The sequence below is a fragment of the Orycteropus afer genome, unplaced genomic scaffold (genome assembly GCF_000298275.1).
Source record: "Orycteropus afer afer isolate SDZICR_OR568_19922 unplaced genomic scaffold, OryAfe1.0 scaffold00039, whole genome shotgun sequence".
Lineage (NCBI taxonomy): Eukaryota > Metazoa > Chordata > Mammalia > Tubulidentata > Orycteropodidae > Orycteropus > Orycteropus afer.
The window spans coordinates 11,893,116-11,902,811 of record NW_006921626.1 but is presented as its reverse complement, the minus strand read 5'-3'; the positions used below and the strand labels follow the sequence as shown (position 1 = coordinate 11,902,811).

Here is a 9,696-nt window from a genome sequence, read left to right as displayed (position 1 = left end):
TATAAAGTTAACATGACTGTCTGCCACTCAACACTTATTTCCCACTTCCTATCAGAGGAAACAGGAGGAGCTCTGGTGGTATAGGGCCTAAGGCATTTGATTGCTAACCAGAATGCTGATGGTTCAAACCCACCAGCCACTCCTTGGAAGAAAGATTGGGCAATCTACTTCCCTGGAGATACCGCCTTGGAAACCCAAGAAGGGGTCTCTATGCGTTGGGAACGACTCAATGGCAGTGAGTTTGGTTTTTTTGGTTTTATTCAAGGAAACATGACCAGAGTTTGGTATGTATATTCTTTCAGTCCTTTTAAAGCATTTTTGTTTTTATGTATGTATGTATGTATATACATTATCATTAATATTTTACATAAATGGAACCATATTATATACATTTTTCTGTCTTGCTTTTTTTTTTTTACATAATCTTGTGTTTTATGATTATAGAGGATTCCATTGTATGAATATCTTTTTTCAAGTAGTATATTTATTAAAGACATAGGAACATGATTAAACATTAATTAATATTAAAATGCTTGTTTAAAAAACAGTGGACTGACCTATCCCTTAGCTTTGGCTCTTCTTTTTTACTTTATTTCACATTTCCATAGCTTTGTTAAAGTGAAGTTGATATACAATAAACTGTATATATTTAAAATGCACAATTTGAAAACTTTTGACATACACATGCGTCCGTGAAACATTCACCATGATCAAGATAACAAGCATATCCATTACCTTGACAAGGTTCCTGTGCCTTGTTGTAATCCCTTTCTCTTACTGGTAGGCATCCCTATCCCTAGGCAATCACTGATCTTTTGGAAACTATAGTTTGCATTTTCTAGAATTTTTTTTAAATGGAATCATGCAATATGTATTATTTTTGGTCTGACTTCTTTCATCTAGCATAGTCATATTATGCTTTATTCATGTTGTTGTATGTATCAGTTCATTCCTTTGGTCCTGCTGAGATGTATGCCACAGTGGATGTGTGCATTGCTGTTGAGTAGATTCCAACTCACAGAGACCCTATTAGAGAGAGTAGAATTGCCCCCATAGGGTTTACAAGACTGTAAATTTTTACATAATTAGGCTGCCACATCTTTCTTCTGCAAAGCAGCTAGTGGATTAGAACTGTCGATCTTTTGGTTAGCAGCTGAGTGCTTAACTAATGCACCACCAGGCCTCCTATACATATGTTTATGTATATATATATGTGTGTCATTCATCTCTTGGACACATGGATCATTTCTAGTTTTTCACTATTACAAATAAAGCTGCTATGAACATTCATGTGCATGTGTTTGTATGAACAAAGCTTCTCTTTCTTTTGGGTAAATATCTAGGAATGGAATTGCTGGTTCATATAGTAGGTGTAAGGAGCTCTGCTGGTGTAATGGGTAAGGCATTTGGTTGCTAACCAGGTCAGTGGTTCAAACTCACCAGGTAAGGCATCTACTTCCGTAAAGATTTACAGCCTTGGAAATCCAACGGGGGTCTCTATATAAGTCAGAATTTACTCAATGTGAGTGAGTTTTTTTTTTTTCTGGCTGTACCATTTTACATTCTATACAGCAGTGTTTGGAAGTTCTAATTACTCACATCCTTGCGAACACTTGGGATATCTTTTACAGTCATTCTATGAGGTGTGTAGTGACACGTCATTGTGATTTTAATTTGCTTCCCCACCCTCTCAGGGACTAATGTTGTTGAGCATCTTTTAATTTGCTTATTTTCTTTCCATATATCTTCTCTGGAGATGTCTCTGTTCAAATTTTTTGCCAATTTTTTTTATTGGGTTGTTTTGGTTTCTTATTTTTGAAAATTCTTTACATATTCTGGATTCAAGTCATTCATCAGATATATGTTTTGCAAATATTTTCTCCCAATCTGTGGCATGACTTTGTACTCTTTAACAGTGTCCCTTGAAGGGCAACACTTTATATTTTGATGAAATCCAATGTATAAATTTTTCCTTCTATGGATTGTGTTTTTGGTTTTGTACTGAAGATGCCTGTCTAACTCAAGGTCATAAAGTTTTATAGTTTTAGGTTTTGTATTTAGAACTATGTTCCATTTTTTAGATAAATTATGTATGTATGTCGCAAGAAATGGATTTATGTTTTTTTTTTTTTTTTTCCCCATAGAATTTCCATTTATTTAGTACCATCTGTGCAAAAGGCTATAATTTCTTCTCTGAATTGCCTTTTCACCTTTGTTGAAAATCAGTTGTTCATCTATATGGGTCAAGGACACACTCCACACCTGCTTAGACATCTTAGGTATCTGTCAGAGCAGCATCTCACTTTTGGTTACCTAGTGCTGCTCTTCGGAAGAAAGGTTGGGTGATCTACTTCTGTTAGTGTTACTGCCTCGGAAACCCAGGGAGGGGTCTCTATGAGTCGGTCTGACTTAATGACACATGACAACAACAGCAGTGCTGCTCTAAAAGAAAATATTACAAATGGGTGGCTTTAACAAATAAGAATATATTCTCTTACAATTTTAGAAGCTAGAAGTCTGAATTCAAAGTGCCATGCTCTAGGGGCTGAGTGAAAGCCCCTCAATCTTGGGCTTCAGCTCTGCCTCTTGCTCCTGGCCCACTGAAGCTGGAGGCTTTTCTTCACTCAGGCAGCTGCTGGCTGCTGAGGCTGACAAACCCAAGATCAACAAATAAAAAGGCACAGTTCCAATATTACCAAACCAGATGGCAGGCCACTGATTCAAGTCCATTAACAGTCCCAAGATCAGCAGACAACATGGCAGGCCACTGAGGTAAGGACTTGGTCAAATGCAGGGTCCAAGCATGCCAAAAAACTGCAGACTTTTCTCAACCCTTCTCCATATATATATACTGGAAACAGACCACATCCCTAAGGCAGCTTCTCAGCTGCTCCAGAAGATTATACCATGGAGTTGATTACCAATGTCACTATGGGGAAGAACTATATCCAGCTGCCCAGACACTCAAAACCAGACCCAGGCAAACTGACACATAACCTTGACTACCACACAGCTCTTACCCTTCCATATTTTGAGTGCCATTAGGGCCTCATCTTCTGGCACTATACTAGTGCTCCATTGCTATTCATAAGGTTTTCACTCACCAATATTTTTAGAAGGAGATCATGGGATCCTTATTCCTATTCTATCTTAATCTGAAGGCTCCACTAAAACCTGTCCACTATGCATGACCCTGGTGGCATCTCAAATACCAGGGGCATAGCTTCCAGCATCACAGCAACATGCAAGCCACCACAGTATGACAAACTGATATACAAGTAGTGGAAAATTATACCAACTACATAAATTGTTTCAGAAAACTATAGAAGAAGGGATCCTTCCCAACTGAATTCTATGAGATTAGCAGTACCTTGATACCAAAGCCAGAAAGAGACACCACAAGAACAGAAAAGTAAGACCAATGTCTCTTATGAATATAGATGCAAAAACTCCTCAACAAAATATAGCTCACTGAATTTATTAGCATATACAAAGGATTACATGAATTGGGTTTTATCCCAAGGATGCAAACTTGGTTCAGAACACAAAAATCAACATAATATACTGTATTAATAGAATACTAGGGTGAATAATGCATGATTATCTTAATACATTAAAAAAAAAAAATGACAAAGTCCAACACCTTTTCACGATAAAAACACAACAAACTAGAAATAGAAGAGAACTTCCTCAACCTGATGAAGGGCATCTACAACAAACCCTCAGCTAACATTAAACTTAATGGTAAAAGACTGACAGCTATTCCCTCTAAGATCAGGAACAAAACAAGTAAGTCTGTCCTCCCCACTTCTATTCAATGTTATAATGGTCATTCTGACCAGGGCAATTAAGTCAAGAAAAAGAAATAAAAGATGCCCAGATTGGAAAGGAAGAAATAAAACTATCTCTACCTACAGATGACATTATCTTGTATATAGAAAACCCTAAGAAATCCACTAAAAGGCTATTACAGTTAATAAACTAGTTCCACATATTGTAGGTTACAAGATCAATAAATAAAAATCAGCTGTATTTACAAGCACTAGCAATGAGCAATCTGAAAATGAAATAAAAGACAACTGCATTTATAATAGCAACAAAAGGAATAATATTTAGGAATAAATTTAGCAAAAGAAGTATAAGACTCACACACTGAAAACAACCAGCTTCCTTATACTCTTCATGCTGACAAAATTGCAATTACCCAGAGCCTTGTTTCTCAAAACTAATTGATCTATTGGTGGGTACTATTTTGTGTATTAATGTTGCCACCTCACACCATAGATTAGCAGGGCCCTCTTTACTAATGGAAGTTGAGTCCTCAGTGCCTTTATGATTAATCAAATTGGAGAATGAAAACAGGATCAGTGAGAACAATTTTGGAAACTCTTCCTTACGATTTTGTCTCTCTAGAACCACTCCCAGTACCAAATGTGTTAGGCTGGGTTTTCCAGAGAAGCAAAACTAGTAAAGCTTATATATATATAAAGAGAAATTTATCTTAAGAAAATGGCTCACAGTTGAGGGTCACATATTGATTTGGGTGAAGGGAGAGGTGGTATGGAAATAGTCTGTGACCAGCATGGTAACACAGGGAAAGGAAAGGCACAGAAATATTCACAAAAGATATAGAAAACAGAGGCAAGTATTATTACATGCACAATACTGAATAACCACTGGCACCCAACACCAGGCTATGGATAAATACATAGACAGGTGAGAAGATCTGGTGGGGGTAGGTGAACAGGAATATACCCTAGGTCAGGATAGATGTGGCTGAAGATAAACTTACATATGCACTTGTGCTACAAAATTATCTACATACATTACAGAAGCAACAGAAGACAGGGTTGGAGTAGCTTCTCAGAGGCAACCAAATACCTTGAGAGCATCACCAGGCCTGCAGGCTTGGGATGATTGTCTTGGGGGACATCATGCTCAACTGGCACAACACAGTACATAAAAATCTGTTCTACATCCTACTTTGGTGAGAAGTGACTAGGATCTTAAAAGTTTTTGAATGGCCATCTAAGATACAACTATTGGTCTTCTTTCATCTGGAGCAAAGAAGAATGAAGAAAATCAAAGTTATCTGGAAAAAATTAGTCCAAAGATAAGATGGACCACTAGGACCTCAGCCTTCATGACACTGAGACACCAGAAGAACTAAATGGTGCCCAGCTACCAAAGCCAACCACTCAGAAAGGACTCAAACATGGAGATCCTGGATAAAGTGGGAGGAAAAATGTGGAACAAAATTTCAAAACACAAAAATGACCAGAATTACTGGTTGGATAGAGTCTGATGGAACTCCCAAGATTGTGGCCCCAGGTTACCCTTTGGGCCTAGAAATGGACTCACTTCCAAGGATTGGCTCTAAGCTCAACATTAGAAAGACCTACAGGCAGAACACCTACCCCAGGGGGATGCACCCACCTACTCTAAGGAGATGCACCTCTTAGATCAATCAGCCATGCGACAGCAGAGGGGCAGCATTCACATAGAGGGAAACCTGGACAGACAGTAATGCATAGATGAGAAGGGCACAGGGAGGGGTTAGTTACAGGAGGGAGAGGGGAAGAGGATTTTTTTATGGTTGGGAGTCTAATTGGGGCCATGAAATCAAATGTGCATGAACTATTGAATGTAAAAAAAATCTGCTTTGTAAATTTGCAGCCCAAGTACAATTATAAACAACAAAAGAGCACAGTTATAGAGGTTGGCAACTACCAAGTTTCTGGATCAGAGGAGCTGAAGGTTGACAGACAGTCTAACAGCTGTTGACTTTGTCAGATGAAGAGTCCAAGATCACCAGGAAGAATGGTGGATTGTTCACTCATGGACAGTTGTGGGTAGCCCAAAAGGATCCATATCCACAGAAAGTTTCCAAATTTTCCCAGGATGTCTATACATATATATATATATGAAGCAGGCCACACCCCTAGGAAAATTCCCTTTCAACTGATAGGCTGCTCAAAGCATATACATCAGATCTCGTCATGGGAATAACCACATCACAACTGCTTAAACCACTCAGAATCATGGTCCAGCCAAGTTGACACATATCCCCAACTATTCCAAGCTTCCATCTTCAATGGTACCTCTTAATGGTACACGTGGAGTAAAGCTTTTGGGACCTTCACTTGCTGATTCGTTTGGGAGGGCTCAAAGTGAGAAGAAACAACTGTGAACATCCATTACTAATCAGGACATAAGATGTATGAAGTATGAATCTAGGAAAAGTTGAAGTCATCAAAAATGAAATGGAGTGCATAAAAATAGATATCCCAGGCATTAGTGAGGAGCTCTGGTAGCATAGTGCCTAAGGCACTTGACTGCTAACCAGAAGGCTGGCAGTTCAAACCCACCAGCCACTCCTCGGAAGGAAGGTTGGGCAATCTACTTCTGTAGTGATACTGTCTTAGAAACCCAAGGAGGGGTCACTATGAGTCGGGTCCGACTCAATGGCACATAACAACAACAACGTCGGCAGTCATAACTTGGGAGAAATGGTGTAGCATTTGTTGTCAGAAAGAATATTTCAAGATCTATCCTGAAGTATAACACTGATGGTAATAGGTTAATATCCATATGCTTAAGTAACACCAGCTAATATGGCTATTATTCAAATTTATGCATCAACCAGTAATGCCAAAGGTGAAGAAATTAAAGATATTTAACAACTTCTGCAGTCTGAATTGATCAAATATGCAATCAAGCTGCATTGAAATTACTGCTGAATGAAATGTGAAAATTAGAAACAAAGAAGGCTTGGTAGTTGAAAAATATGGGTGCAAAAAGGGCCTGGGGGAGAGAGAAGGGTCAATAGCATCAGCACAAAGCTGATTCCTATGAGGTAAAAGTCAGACAAACTGGCACCCACCAACCTTCTTACCAACTCTGAAACCAACCATCCCTCCCACAGCACTGACTACTTATTTGCTGAGTTTGGTAATTCATTGCAATGGCCACACAGAACTCACAGACAATACTCATGATTATAGGGTTCATTAGGGAAATGACAGGTTACAATTCAGGTTCACGAATGCTAAGGATACAATTCTTTGATCAGGACAGCCTCCCTTTGGGCATGCCATCAGGACACTTCTCTTTGGCCCTTGGCTTCTTGGCCTGGCCTCTGCACTGCTCAGGCAAGTGTTACAAAGCTCTTTCAGCTCTGCAGATAGGCGCACCTAGGTGCATTCTGCCAGTAAGCTTCCTGCCCAAAGGCACTCATTTTTCTCATTTCATAGACCAGCAAGCTTGCTGCTCTGTCTTATGCCTCTTGGTTCCACTGCCATTATCTCTTTGCTGACTCTCTGTCAATCTTCGGTCATTTCTCTGCCATTGAATCAGTGCAGGGATCTCAGGTCCAAGGGCACAGTCCACTCCCAGCTTCTGTTTCCTGATGGCAGTGATATCCCTCCATCTGCCTCTAGGATGGCTCATTTTAAGCCTAGCAGAAGAATAAAACTACCCAATCCCCATCTAGCTCCATACACCCTATTTCCATGGTCCCACCTCCACAAGGGTGCATATACCTTATTTACATTACTAACAAGCTATCCAATCCCCTTGGTGGGGCACAAACACCTTCTATTTGATAGTTCCATCCAATAATCTGGTGGGTGTCACAAAGACTATGGGTAGAAGAGCCAGGCCAAGAAGCCATACCAAGTAATTCCTGCACCACAATGGCTTTGGTGGTAGAAATGATGTCAGAGATCACATGATAGATTTTTGAAAGACCAAGGAGTTGTTCTTTGAAAATAACTTTTTTTTTTTTTTTTCAAAAACATAAATGGTGATTATACACATGGACATCAATGGATGGCATACACAGGAATCAAATCAAGTATATCTGTGAAAAGAGATAATGGAGAAGATCAACATCATCAATAAGAACAAAGCCAGGGTTGGACTGTGGAATAGACCATCAGTTGCTCACATGCAAGGTCAAGTTGAAGCTGGAGAAAGTTAAAACAAGTCCAGAAGAGCCAAAGTATGACCTTGAGTATACCCTACCTGAATTTAGAGACCATCTCAATGATAAATTGATCCACTGAATGCTAATAACTGAAGACCAGATGAGTTGTGGAATGATATCAAGGACATCATATATGAAGAAAACAAATGGTCATTAAAAAGACAGGAAAGGAAGAAAAGACCAAAATGGATGTCAGATGAGACTATGAAATTTGCTCTTGAACATAGCTAATGGAAGAAGTGATGATGTAAAAGAACTGAACAGAAGATTTCAAATGGTGGCTCAAGAAGACAAAGTAAGTATTATAATAAAATGTGCAAAAACCTGGAGTTAGAAAACCAAAAAGGAAAAACACACTTCTCAAGCTGACAGAACTGAAGAGAAAAATCAAGCCTCGAGTTACAATACTGAAGGATTCTATGGGCAAAAATTTTAATGGCACGAGGAAGCATCAAAAGAAGATGGAAGGAATACAAAGAGTCAATGTCCTAAAAAGAACTGGTCAATGATCAGTTTCAGGAGATAACATATGATCAAAACCCAAAAATACTGAAGGAAGAAGTCCAAGCTGTACTAAGGCCTTGGTGAAAAACAAGGCAACAGGAATTGAAATACCAATTTTAGTTGTTTCATCACTGGAGGTGCTCATTTGTATATGTCAAGAAATTTGGAAGAGAGCTCCCTGGCCACTGATGGGAAGAGATCTATATTTGTGCCCATTACAAAGAAAAATGGTCCAAAAGAACACAAAAATTATTGAACAATATCATTATTATCACACACAAGTAAAATTTTGCTGAAGATAACTCAAAAACGTTTGCAGCAGTACATCAACTGGAAAACACCAAAAATTCAAACTGAATTCAGAAGAGGATGTAGAATAAAGGATATCATTGCTGATGTCAGATGGATCTTGGCTGAAAGCAAAAACTGCCAGAAGATGTTTACCTGTTTTTTGTTGACCATGAAAAGGCATTTGACTGTATGGATCATAACAAATTATGGATAACATTGCAAAGAATGGGAATTCCAGAACTCTTATTTATGCTCATGAGGAATCTGTACAGAGACCAAGAGGCTGTCATTCAAATAGAACAGGGGATGCTGCACGGTTTTAAATCAGGAAAGGTGTGAATAAGGGATGTGTTCTTTCACCGTATTTATTCAATCTATATGCTGAACAAATAATCTGAGGAGCTGGACTATATGAAGAAACCCATGCAATCAAGATTGGAGGAAGAATCATTAACAACCTGTGATATATAGATGACACAACCTTGCTTGGTGAAAGTAAAGATGACTTGAAGCACTTACTGACGAAGATAAAAGACAACAGCCTTCAATATGGAATAAAACTCAAAGAAAACAAAAATCCTCACAAATAGACCAATAAGCAACATCATAATAAATACAGAAAATATTAAAGTTTTGAAGGATTTCATTTTACTTATATTCACAGCCAATGCTCTTGCAAGCAGCAGTAAATGAATTCAATGATGTATTGCATTGTGCAACTCTGGAAAAGATGCCTTTAAAGTGTTAAAAAGTGAAGATATCACTTTGAAGACTAAGGTGCACCTGACCCAAGTATTTCCAATTGACTCGTTGTTGTTGATGGCATACCGATTGAGATATTTCAACAAACAGATGCCCCATTGGAGGCACTCACTCAGTTATGCCAAGAGATTTGGAAGACAGCTACCTGGCCA

The 9,696-nt window shown here is 38.7% G+C and overlaps 1 protein-coding gene across 1 annotated transcript in view; it reads right to left on the bottom strand.

Moving 5' to 3' along the window:
* Positions 1–9,696, bottom strand: part of DNAH14 (dynein axonemal heavy chain 14) — a 792,430-nt gene that overhangs the window by 539,994 nt on the left and 242,740 nt on the right. The window lies entirely within an intron of this gene.